This window comes from Trematomus bernacchii, unplaced genomic scaffold (genome assembly GCF_902827165.1).
Source record: "Trematomus bernacchii unplaced genomic scaffold, fTreBer1.1, whole genome shotgun sequence".
Lineage (NCBI taxonomy): Eukaryota > Metazoa > Chordata > Actinopteri > Perciformes > Nototheniidae > Trematomus > Trematomus bernacchii.
Genome location: NW_022987469.1, coordinates 3,378,170 through 3,391,468, shown reverse-complemented (window position 1 = coordinate 3,391,468; position 13,299 = coordinate 3,378,170).

Genomic DNA, 13,299 nt, shown 5'->3' with positions numbered 1-13,299 from the left:
CTTTTTTCCCCAAGAGCCCCCCCAAATGACTCCTGTTGGAAGAGTAATTTTGCCAGCGTAAAATAAATAAATACAACACGAGATATCTAGATACAGTCACACACATACATACATATACACACACACATCCCAAGACAAATTCAACCCAACATGTCAAAACGGCGTTACACTACGGAAGAAGCCGTAGAATTTATTTTGTCCGGCGGACCGCTTAGCGATGCAGCGGTGGATTCCTCAGATTCCGAAGCTGACAGCTGGCGTGATGAAGAGGAGTATGATCACGGGATTGATCCCTTCGAAGATAAAAAGTGAGTAACTTTGCTTATTTCTTATTGTTTGTGTTGCATTTATAGGTTGCTATTTCTGTATAACGCCAAAAATAATTCGTCCTAAGAGTTTTTATAATGGATGGCCATTTGCCGTAATTGTGTCATAAAGTGAAGTCCTGAGCTCAAGATTCACTATCAATAGAGGCTACTATTTATTTCAGTAAAAAAACGTCAAGCAATACCTTTCATTTATTGCCTCATTCCGCTTGCCCTCTTTGGTTGTTTGTTATAAGGTCTAATGTTATTATATTCATTGCATTACAATTCAGTTACTGATTCCATCAACTAGTAATGTTAGCAGAGGGTTAAAGTGTGTATCAAATCAAAAGTTGAGACTGTGTTTAGAAAATAGATAGGATGACACCGGAGAAATAAAAGCAATAAAGGAAATAAAATAAATTCAGACATTTATATCTGTATATTTTCCTCCCTTTTATTTTAGTCCAGAGGATGAGAGAGGGGATGCACAAGCCACTGTCCCCATCAGTAGGCCTCCTTCAAACCGAGAGAGAAAAGAATGTGGCCAGGAGGGTGCAGCATCCAGAAAAAAGGCCAAACCAATGCCAGCCCCCCTGACAGTGAAAGGGAGAGGAAGAGAAAAAGGGAAAAAACCATCTCTGACCCCAGAAGAGCCAGGAGCTGTTTGGAACGGACCTGAGGTGCCAGATACTGCCCAACAACTACCACACTTTTGCCCGAAAAGAGCCCCTGGAGTCCAAGGTTTTGTTGGTGTGGAGTATACTCCTGCACAAATATTTAGACATTTTTTTGACAACCAAGCTGTAAATATCATCTGCAAGAACACAAACAAAAATGCTGAAAAGGAGCAGGCTAAGGGGAAAAAGTTTGTTTGGGAAGAGCTAAAGCCGGTAACATTCCTCATGTATGTCGGCCTTATGATGTTCATGGCACTTCTAAAACTGCCAAAAGTAAGAGACTACTGGAGGAAGGGATCACACCTAAGTGTTCTCTTTCCTGCTTCTGTCATGACAAGAGACAGGTTCATGGCAATCAGCAGAGCTGTACACCTGAGCGACCCAGACCATGATTTGGCAAATGACCGGAAAAAGGACACCCCAGAGTACGATCCACTCCATCGCCTAAAACCACTTCAAGCCACCATAAAAGAGGCATGCAAGGCAATGTGGCAGCCTAGGAAAGACATTTCAATTGATGAACGGATGGTGGCCACAAAAGCCAAAATTGGACTGAGGCAGTACATGAAGGCCAAGCCAACTAAGTGGGGTGTGAAGCTGTTAGTGTTAGCAGACTCCAGCAATGGGTATACCATCGATTTTTCCATCTATACTGGAAAGAGCCGCTTCATTTCAGGGCAGGGTCTCTCCTATGATGTTGTCATCGGCCTAATGGATAATTCCTACTTGGGGAGAGGTTACCATCTTTTTGTAGACAATTTCTACACCAGCCCAACACTTTTTACTGACCTATTTGCAAGGGGTTTTGTGGCATGTGGTGCATTCCGCGACAATCGGAAGAACGTGCCTAAATCAATTGAATGCGCTAACCTCAAAGAGCCCCAGGGGCTCAATCCGATGGCTCAGAGAGAAGGAGCTTTTGTTTGTGAAGTGGATGGATACGAGAGAGGTGTCAGTGTGCTCTACAATACACCAAGCCTTCAATGGAGACACTGTCACCAGGAATGTGTATGCTAAGGAAACGGGGAAATGGCAAAAAGAAAACATCATGGCACCTCGTTGTGTGGTTGAATATAATAAATACATGGGTGGGGTGAACTTGTCTGACCAGCTCATCCAATACTATTCAGTGCACAAGAGGTCCAACAGGTGGTACAGGACACTGCTGTACCACTTTATAGACATTGCTGCAACCAACAGCTATATTCTGCACAAGGAGATGTGTCTGTCCTCAGGGTCAGTGGCATGTCCCACGCCCAGTTCATGGAGGAGCTGTCTGCAGAGCTGTGTGGAGTCCCGATTGGCAGCTTTGTGCCACCCAGAGGGGCACAGTGCTTGCCAGAGTAAATGTCCTGTGCAGACGAGGAGGAGGAGGAGGAAGAGGGAATTGACTAATTTGCGAGACGGAGGTCAGGAGACACGGCAACAAAAGGTCGGCGAAAATGTGTGCTCTGCAAAAAACGTTCCATCTGGAAGTGTGCGTGGTGTGATGTGACACTGTGTCTTGTGGCTCACAGAAATTGCTTCAGCAAGTGGCATAGCAGCTGCACGTAAAACCTTTCGATTGACTGAATCAAGTTTGATTGTAATTTAATGTAAATAATTTAAAAAATGTTGATACATTTCCTTTGCTCTTTGTATATTTTTCTAATATTTTGTTTATAGTTTGAAGATCATTTGCTCTTTGTACATTTGCACTTTCTATATATTCCTAATACTTTGTTTATAGTTTCAATATAATTTGCACTTTGTTCATTTGCACTTTGTATCTCCAGCACTTGGAATTTGTTTCACTGTTTGTGTTTGTATTTAAATGTTCAAATGATAATATATTTTTGTACTCTCTCAACCTTTTTTCGACAGAAGAAACATGATCAGCCATTTAAATATGGAAATACATTTCGTTTTTATTATTCCATATTATCCTAGGCGTTTTTCACTGAAGGATAATATTGTAATAAATAGCTGTAACTTGCTAAGGGAACATAATATGCATATTAAATTTCATTTGAAAGCCTAAAACATCTAAATGCAGCTTTATAAATAATAAAAAAGAAAATTCCTATGTTCCTGGCGGAGTAAACGGTAAAGCAACACAACATTTGTACTGGCGTTTTTGAAAAGTGCTGGTAAATTCAGCCATTATCACACAAAGTTAAGGTAAAATTTGGACTTTAAATTAACCAGACTTGAACTAGAGGTTCTCCTGAATCAAATGAGGTAAGGCACTTGATGCTGACTGCTAGAAAAGGTTAGAACAGGTTAGGAGAAACAAATAAATACAGGAGAGTCAGGCAGGCGAAAATTCCGTCTAGGTCTTTAAGGGTTAAAACACATGCTCAAAGTAAGCCGGATTTTGCCGATGTGTTTATGTGGATTCAAAAGTCGTAAACAATCTACAAAATGGAGGAGACCAATCTGATCGGAGAAACTGTGACAAATAATCTGAAACCGGCATGGACAATGACTATGTTTTAAAAATGCGCTTATCCAGAAAAGCCTGGTTTGGACACTTTACGGGCAGAAGAAACATTTATATTAAAGACATAATTATACATGTCTGTCTTTTTATGCCTATAATAACTACTAACTTGAATTTGTATTCAAATTAATTAATCAATGATTTTTTATATTTTATTGTAATGTAGAGACAAGGCTTTTAGTGACAATCATGTATTGCGTTACAATTATATGTAAAAAATAAAAATAAATTAAAAAAAGTCTAAATATGATATTTGGCCTCAAATCATCTGAGGCCTGGCGCCCCCTCCCAGGTTGGGAACCACTGCTCTACAGGGAAACATGCTAAAAGTCCTTCTGGAGGTAAGCAACACATTTCACCCAGTCTGAGAGTAAAAGCTTTCTTGAAGGTTAGTTTTGCTTTCTTACAACGTTACGTTAATGTTAACTTAACCTTACGTTTGCTAGGAGGCTATTGTTACTTCCCGCAAGAGCTAGCTGTCTTAGCTAACAACAGTTAGCAGCTAACGTTTTCTGCAGTTTGTGTTGAATCTGAAAAACGAAGGGCAAGTTAACTTGACGTTATCTTGCAAGTTGAGAGAGTTTTGTTTTGTTTAAAATCGTCAATGTAATGCACGTTAGAGGTTTTGATTTGAACATGACGTTAGCTAACGTTAGCTAACTATACCAAAGGTTTTTGCCATTGTTATTTACCATAAGCAATTGTTGACTGTAACGTCCAACAAACTGTAATTTCTTTGTAATGTATTTTAACGGTCAATTTCTGGCAACCACAGCTGCCCGAATTTTAAATGTTAAAGTGGACCTATCATGCTATATTTCAATAATATATTGTAGGACCATACCTATATAAGGTATATTTATACGTTTTCTTTTTCAAAATACCAAACAGATCATGCATTTTAGTCATGCCTCATTTCGCTCTATTTTGCTCTCCTCCACCCCTGTCTTTGCATGCGCTGCAGCTGACCACGCCCCCCTGCAAAGGAGGGGGCCGAGTTACGAGCGTCATGTTACCATGCTGTTACCATGCCACGGCAACCTCTCATTCCCCTGATAGGTGGAGAGTTGGACATATAGTCGGAGCTCCTCCGTCCTGACGTCAGAGAAATGTTCAAATCTGTATCAGTCTGTATCAGATCCGTTGCAGCCCCGTTTTTAGAGATTTGGGTATGGAGGAAAAGAGAGAGGGTTGTGTTTTCTGACACTTGGTGAGTTCCCTGGAACACCGGGGACACATATTCATGTATAAAAGACGTACAAAAGTGCATTTTGCATGATAGGTCCCCTTTAAGGTTTTAGTTTTTTTGACAGTGTACTTATCTGTACAATTATTTTCAGTTTGCTTCAAGAAGTGGCTTCAACAGACAGAAATGCAGGCCAGATTGGGAAAGGCTGGACGCTACACAACGGAAAAAATACTGCGGTTAACTCAGCCGTCTCTCGCGTTTGCTTGGACAAATGAGCAGCTCTTCATTTTTGAGTGCGCGATTAATACCGTCTTTACGGTAATCGCAGAGAAGCGGCACTCAGAATCAGAATACCTTTATTAGTCCCACGGAGGGGAAATTTGCATCGTTACAGCAGGAAAGAGCCACAGACAGCTTAATGTTACCTATGTTAAGAAAAAAAAGTACTAAGTTACGATATAATAAAAAATATAATATAAAAAAAAATAAAAGTAAAAGAAAAATACTTTCCAAAATACAAATCCTGTAACAGTTCTTAGGATTTAGCAGCCAGGTATAAATTACACAGTTATTAACGGCATATATATATATTGCACATATAGCACATATTGCACATAGTTGATTGGTATTTAGCAGCAAGGGGTGATATAGTCTGTGTTGTGGTGTGTGTAGGGGAGGGGGGGGGTCTACTAGGGGCTGTGTTGATTGTATAGTCTGACCGCTGCAGGAAGGAAGGACCTGCGGTATCTCTCCGTGTGACAGGTGGGGTGCAGCAGCCTGTCACTGAAGGAGCTGCACAGTGAGAACAGGGTGTCCTGGAGGGGGTGGGACATATTGTCCAGCAGGGAGGACAGCTTGGCTGCCACTCTTCTGTCTGGACCAGTGTCCAGAGGACTCCCCAGGACAGAGCTGGCCTTCCTTACCAGTCTGTTCAGTCTCTTCCCGTAAGCAACCGAGATGTTGCTGCCCCAGCAGGCCACACCATAGAAAATGGCTGATGCCACAACAGAGTCATAAAAAGTCTGAAGGAGTGCCCCCTGCCCCCCGAAAGACCTCAGTCTCCTCAGCAGAAAGAGTCTGCTCTGTCCCTTCTTGTACAGAGCAGCAGAATTATCAGTCCAGTCCAGTTTATTGTTCAGGTGAACACCCAGGTATTTGTAAGATTTCACAATCTCAATGTCCGCTCCCTGGATGTTCACTGGTGTCGGGGGGGAGTGTTTGCGCCGTCTGAAATCCACCACCAGTTCCTTGGTCTTCGTTGCGTTGAGCTGGAGGTGGTTCCTCTGGCACCAGAGGGTGAAGTCCTGCGTCAGCTCCCTGTACTCCCTGGCGTCCTCGTTGGAGATGAGGCCAATGATGGCGAACTTCTGCAGGTGACAGGTTGCCGTGTTGTGGGTGAAGTCTGCAGTGTAGAGGGTGAAGAGAAACCAGCACCGTCCCCTGGGGGGCCCCCGTACTGCTGATGATGGTGTCTGATTGACACTCCCTGGTCCTCACGTACTGTGGGCAGTCCCACCAGGCTTCTCCAGGTGAGAGAGGGACCTCTGCAGCAGGTAGATGACGGCGTCATCCACCCCGATGGCAGGCTGGTAGGCGAACTGCAGCGGGTCCATTGATGGTCCCACAAGGGGCCGGAGGTGACCAAGGACCAGCCTCTCCAGGGTCTTCATCAGCTGTGATGTCAGCGCCACCGGCCGGTAGCTGTTGAATTCCTTGGGACGAGGGATCTTTGGCACAGGTACCACACAGGACGTCTTCCACAGTTGTGGTACCCTCCCTTGCTTCAGGCTCAGGTTGAATAGAAGCTCCACAATCCCACACAGCTGATCCGCACAGGATTTGAGGAGCCTCGAGCTGATGCCATCTGGACCCGCCGCTTTCCTCGCCTTACACTTCTGCAGCTCCCTCCTCACCTGGTTGGTTGTGAAGGACAAGGTGTCGTCAGCGGGTGGAGAAGAACCAGGGGCTGATGTGAGAGGTGTCTGTGAGCTGATGACCGGGGGCTGAGTAGAGGTGGGAGGGGTGACAGGGCCATTTCCAGGCAGTGGAGACAATGGGGGGTGCAGCAGGGGGGAATGGGTCGGGGGGGGGGAGGCGCATGACTGATCAAATCTGTTGAAGAATTTATTCAAGTCGTTGCCCACTGGCGGTCCCCCCGGACCTGGGAGTCTGGCTCTTTGTAGCCAGAGATGGTTTTCAGGCCTCTCCAGACTCCGCTGACGTTCCTCTGCAGCAGCTGTTCCTCCATCCTCTTCCTGTAGCTGTTTTTCCCCTCTCTGATTTTCCACCTCAGCTCCCTCTGTACAGTCTTCAGCTCCTCTCTGTTGCCAGATCTAAAGGCCCTCTTTTTGTCCTTCAGGAGAGCCTTTATTCCAGGGGTAATCCAGGGTTTGTTGTTGGGAAAACACCGTACAGTCCTGGTGGGTACGACGTTTTCCTCACAGAATTAATATAGTCCGTGATGCAGTCTGTAAGGCCGTTGATGTCCTCCCCGTGAGAGGAAAACACGGTAGTGTTGAAACAGTCTTTCAGGGCCTCCTCAGACTCCTCAGACCACTTCTTCACAGTGCGTGTGGGCACCGGCTGTCTGTGGACCAGAGGTTGGTACACAGGCTGGAGGTGAACCAGGTTGTGGTCAGAATTGCCCAGGGGCGGAAGGGGGGATGAGCTGTATGCGTCCTTGGTGTTGGCGTACAGTAGATCCAGTGTTTTATTGCCTCTGGTGGTGCAGGTAACATATTGTTTGAAAGTGGGCAGAGTTTTTGAGAAAGAGGCCTGATTGAAGTCTCCAGAGATCAGGAGAAGAGCATTTGGGTGCTGTGTTTGTAGTCTGCTTACAGTAGAGCTGATGACGTCACATGCCTCTTCAGCTTTTTTTTTAGAGGGGGGAATATATACAGCTATCGCGATAACATGCGTGAATTCCCGAGGTAAATAGTGGGGCCTCATGCTAACAGCTAATAGCTCTATGTCCCTGTTGCAGATTCGTTCTTTAATAGTGGTGTGTCCTGGATTACACCATCTATCGTTCACAAACACAGCCAGCCCTCCTCCTTTCCTCTTACCACTCTCTCTCGTCCTGTCCGCCCTCAGCAGATGAAAACCATCCAGTGTAGCGTTAGTGTCCGGGGTTAGCTCCGTTAGCCCAGGGTTGCCAACTTTGGGTACCTGGCTGGAGTGAGATTTTGATATCATGGGTTTAATTCGGTTTAATTACACATATGCGCACGAAATGACTGCTATCGTGTCAGCAGCGGGACCTTAGCATATATATAGGATATATATACAATATATACAAATACACAATAATGGACACAGACTATAAAGGGCACACAGTTTCATTCACTAATGAAAGTCAAACATGTTTGTTTCCACTGTTTTATTGTGTGCCTGTCGCGATAAGCAATTAATTGACTTATCGTACGATAAATAAAAATGAACTCGATAATTTTTATGACCTCGATAAATTGCCATTTACATGAGGATGTGACTAGCAGTTTGAAAGGATGTACTTGAATTATTATTATATATTATCATTATGTCAGTGGTCTAAAATGGTCATACAACGGTGCCGACAATATTATCGTTTATCGCAATAATTTCTGGGAAAATGTATCCAACAAAATTAATTATCGTGAGAGGCCTATACATGAAACACACACACACAAACAAATCTACAGACTTACTCCAAACTGCCAAATATATTAATTAACACACTCTCACTCTCATATACTCTTTGACTCTATTTTGGCCTAGTAGAACAAATAAGACTTTTACTTTGTTATAATTTCTACTGGATCTTAGATCTGCGCATGCGCAATACGGGTCGGCAGTTGCGGCTCCAGAGTATTTTTGTTGGGTAATCTATGGTAGGGCTAACCCATACAGTGGTGGGGCTCAAATCAGTATTTGCAATGTAATTACATACACGCTCCCCCCGACAGTGAAACGCCACGCGTGAGGTTTAGATTATTTCCCTGTCTCAATCCAAATTGAACTGTATGTAATAAAAAGGCACATTTGTCTTGTAGTAAATAAAAAGGGCGACCTGGAGCCAATCCTGCAATTTCCCCACAGGTGAAAGAGTTGACATGCTGAAGACCCAACCCCTGCAGGGGGGTCTGGGGGGATTCTTCCCCAGGAGATTTTTTGAAATACTAACATAAAATACACATTCTGATACTCTCTTGAGAAGAAAAATAAATAAATCTATTACTACACATTTAAAAAAATAAATGCCATTTTTGTTTTGTGTTACTTTGTTCTGAAAGCTGAACCTGCTGCTCCTCACAGAGAGAAGAGGCTGTGTGAATTACTTTACATTGTGGATAAGGGTGGATAGCCCCCATTGTTCTGTGTGTCAAAATGAAAGACAGCCCACACAACTATCAATCATCAAACCGTGGGGTCTTATTTACGTGTTGATTTCTATCAACACGTAATGTTGTATCGATGTATAGAGATGTACTACCGCAAAAGTATTCTCCGTCGGGACTTCCTGCAACAACACCACGCCGTTATCGTGATTCTGATTGGCCAGAAGACATTATCAAAGATGTTCTATTGAGAAGACGATCACTACGTGACAAAAGTTTTCAAAACCGTTTCTAGTCTTCGGTATTCTTGTTTTTGGCGTGAGAATAGTTTGGGCAGCGTGAGAGCGTGAGATTGAGAGTGAAAGCGTGTGTCACACGCCAGATGCGTGAGAGTTGGCAACCCTGCGTTAGCCACGTCTCAGTAAACACAAGGATACTGCTCTCCCGATACTGCCTCTCATGCCGGGTCAGCGCCGCGATCTCGTCCATCTTGTTCGGGAGAGATCTAACATTCCCCATGGTGATAGATGGAAGGACAGGTCTGTATCGTCTCCTCCTGGCTCGCAGCTTTGCCCCGGCACGGCGTCCCCGTCTCTTTCTCCTCAGCTCGCGGGGAACAGCGGGTCTATCGCCGGTTAGCATTGCCATGCTACGGAAGGCTAACAGCTGGTCGCGAGTGTAAACAATGGGACGTTCACTGGCCGGGGAAACCCCGGACACGGTAGTGAACATAAACAGTACTAAAAAGAGTGTAAAAAGTATGGGCCTGACGTCCATAGTGCAAGTATAAGTTAAACAAAGTATATACAATAAAAATAAAAAGATAAGATAGGTAAAAAATAAGTAAATGTAAGTGTGAGTAAGAGCTGCGTAACTGGCTGCCACTAGCGCGGCGCCGGAACCGGAAGAGGTCATGCTTGTACTGACGCTAGTACAAGCATGTTTTTGTGCTATATTTTTCGATAAAAATATGTTTTACCATAAGTTCTTAATAAAACTGACACTGTTGGACTCAGTACTAGTTTGACTGCTACCAACAATAAAATGAAGTACTTTTACTGTGTTCTTTTTCAGTTATTCTCTGTCAAACTCCCCTCCTGAGAACAAATTCAAGCCACTTCTGCTATATTTGATGAGGGATACAATTATTTTTAGCCATAAGTTCTCAATATAATTGGCACTGTTGTACTCAGTACTACTTGGACTACTACCACAAGTACAATCAAGTATTTGTACTGTGTACTTTTTGAGTAATCCCCTGTCAAACTCCCCTCCTGCGTACAATAATGTATGTTTTCTGCTATCTTTGATGAGATACAATTATTTTTTGCAATACGTTCTACATGAAATTGGTACTGTTGTACTCAGTACTACTTGGACTACTACCACAAGTAGAAACAAGTATTTGTACTGTGTACTTTTTTAGTAATCCTCTGTCAAACTCCCCTCATGAGTACAATAATGCATCTTTTCTGAGATCTTTGATGAGAGATAAAAATATTTTTTGCAATAAATTCTACATGAAATTGGTACTGTTCAAATCAAATCAAATCAAATCAGTACTCAGTACTACTTGGAATACTACCACAAGTACAATCAAGTATTTTTACTGTATACTGTTGGGTTCAGAATTCCAGAAAAGACAGACAACTTCTAAGTTTAACTATTTATTGTAAAGAGAGCAAAAGATATATATCACTTGGCCAAGGACTCCGTCACGTCATAGAATTCACAGACAGCAAAGCTGTAATCTGTCAGTCTATTTCCGGAAAAGAGCCTCGAACCTTGTGCGACAATACATTTTATTACACAGGGCGTTGACCGTACATTTATGATTGGTCAAGACTAGATGAAGAGATACCATGGTTTAGACTTGGTTCTCTTTGGTTGGTGCGCAGACTCAGATAGAGTCTCTTGGCATGATATAAAACATTCATAGTTTATTAAATGAACATGCCCTCAGACAGGGCCAGCTCTAGACAATTTGCAGCCCTAGGCGAGATTTTAGCTGGCGCCCCCGCCCCCAGCCAGAGAATCGTACAGTAGAAAAGATAAAGATCAATAGAGTATCCAAGGAATACACAATAAAGTAAAATGCTTCAATCTGGTGCACTTTGAGCATAAGTACTACTAGATCTAGGGGGTACAACTCTAAAACACCCACATGAAAAAGATCGGTTTACATTTTAATAACCAAATAAGTATGCGAACATAACCAATCACCTACCATAGCCAATAACAAATAAATGTAACTTATTTTATTTTTGTTGTTCATCATATCTTATTTTACCTAGTTAACATTTATTTATTTATGCATATTTTTTTATCTCTCCAGTTTAAAACGATATTTTTGGTTACTGTCCTATAGTATACATTGAAATGATTTCAAACCTGTTCATCCCAATAATGATAAAGGAGTGCCTTGGAGATATGTGTTTACATCAATTGTGATCAAACCGTTTGAGACCCACTGAGATAACTTAGACTAAAGTGAACTATCTAAACACTCAGAGTCCTTTACCTGTTGTGCACCGACAGAAATGTTAAGGGAGTTTCATTTTCATGTTGTTTTATGTTTGTTTTGTCACTCATCATTTACCTGTCATTCCAGGCTTCCTGATTATCTACCTCTTGTGTGTCTCCTGTGCTCATCAGCACCAGCCCCGCCCCTGATTGTTTCCACCTGTGTCTTGTTGTCGTGTGTTTAAATTCCCCTGTCTCCCAGTGTTCATTGTCAGTTCGTCTTGTCTCATGCCTAGGTCAGATCTATGCTCTCCTTGATACCAAGATGTTTTTGTTCCTCACTACGTGAGCGATTTTCTTTTGTTCACTTTTTGTCATCTCATCCTAGAGATTTGATAGTGTTTATTTCTGTTCTTCTTTTGAAAATAAAGTATCTTACAAATACTTTACCTCTGTCTCCTGGGTCGTGCAATTGGGTCCTATACCTTGAGTTTCTGAGTTCGTAACATTACCTCACTGAGCTGTAGTTATCAGCCTCTCAGTCTGACTGGAGAGGACTCTCCCTCCACATTATTGTAGAAACATATTCTTCTTATATCCGTTAGAGCAGCTAGCACCAGATTCTAATAACAACAGCGCCGGTACCGGTGCGCTCTTCTCTCTCTCCCTCGCTCGCTCCCACGCTCACTCGCCCTTTGGCTGTGAGCTGCGGGCGCCTGATAAGCCAACATCCCCCATTTTCATCACTTACAGCGCCCATCGTACAGGGCAAATGAAAAGTGTAACCGGGGGGAAAAGGGTGTTACATTTTCTTAATTATGAATATTGTTACATTAAGGCCGAAAATTAGGATGAGCATCAATGGTAAAAAAAAATGTGTTTCCCTCCCAGAGCTACCAGCGCAGCGCCTCCCCAGATCTGGCGCCCTTGGCGAACATCTATAACGCCAGTGCTACGGGCCGGCCCTGCCCTCAGACACTGTTTCCTGCAATATGTTGCGGGAGGGCGTCGGTACCGGGGTCTCTCGGGCTTAACAGGTTAATGGAGATGAATTGATGTCTGTCAGAGAGATAGGATTTAAACCAGGAGAGGGCAGTACCGGTAATGCCAATGGAAGACTGGACGTGGTTGATGAGGATGGAATGGTTGCTCGTGTCAAATGCGGCTGTTAGGTCAAGGAGAATGAGAATTGAGAGGGAACGAGAGTCAGCAGAGAGGAGAATGTCGTTGGTCACCTTGAGTAGGGCAGATTCTGTGCTGTGGCGAGTACGGAAACCAGATTGAAAAGGTTCATGAAGGTTATTGCAGTCCAGATGGGATTTTAGTTGGGAGGCAACAGTTCGCTCCAGAATTTTTGACAGGAATGGGAGGTTAGAGATGGGCCGGTAGTTATTGAGGGAATCAGGGTTGAGACCAGGTTTTTTGAGTATGAGAGTGACAGCAGCGAGTTTCAGAGCAGGGCGGACGAGTCCAGTGGACAGAGAGGAGTTAATGACTGTGGTGATAAGATGAGTGAGTTGGGGGAGGCAGGCCTTGACAAGGGTGGAGGGCATGGGGTCCAGGATGGAAGTTGAGGTATTCATGCCGGTGACTTGGGCAACTATGTCCAGTGAGGTAATTTGTCTGAAGGCTGGAAAAGGGTGCCTGGAAGGAGGAGGGTAGGCAGGTTCCGGAAAAGGATGGGTGGTGGACGAGATGAAGGAGTTGACTATGCTGCTGTGTATTATTTCAATTTTGCTTTGAGGTGGTGAAGGAGTTGGAGATATTATCCATGGGGTTGAGGAGCTTGTTAATAGTTGAAAAAAGGGACTTTGGATTATTGCTGCCAGATTGTATTACAGAGGAGTAGTGGAAGGAGCGTGCA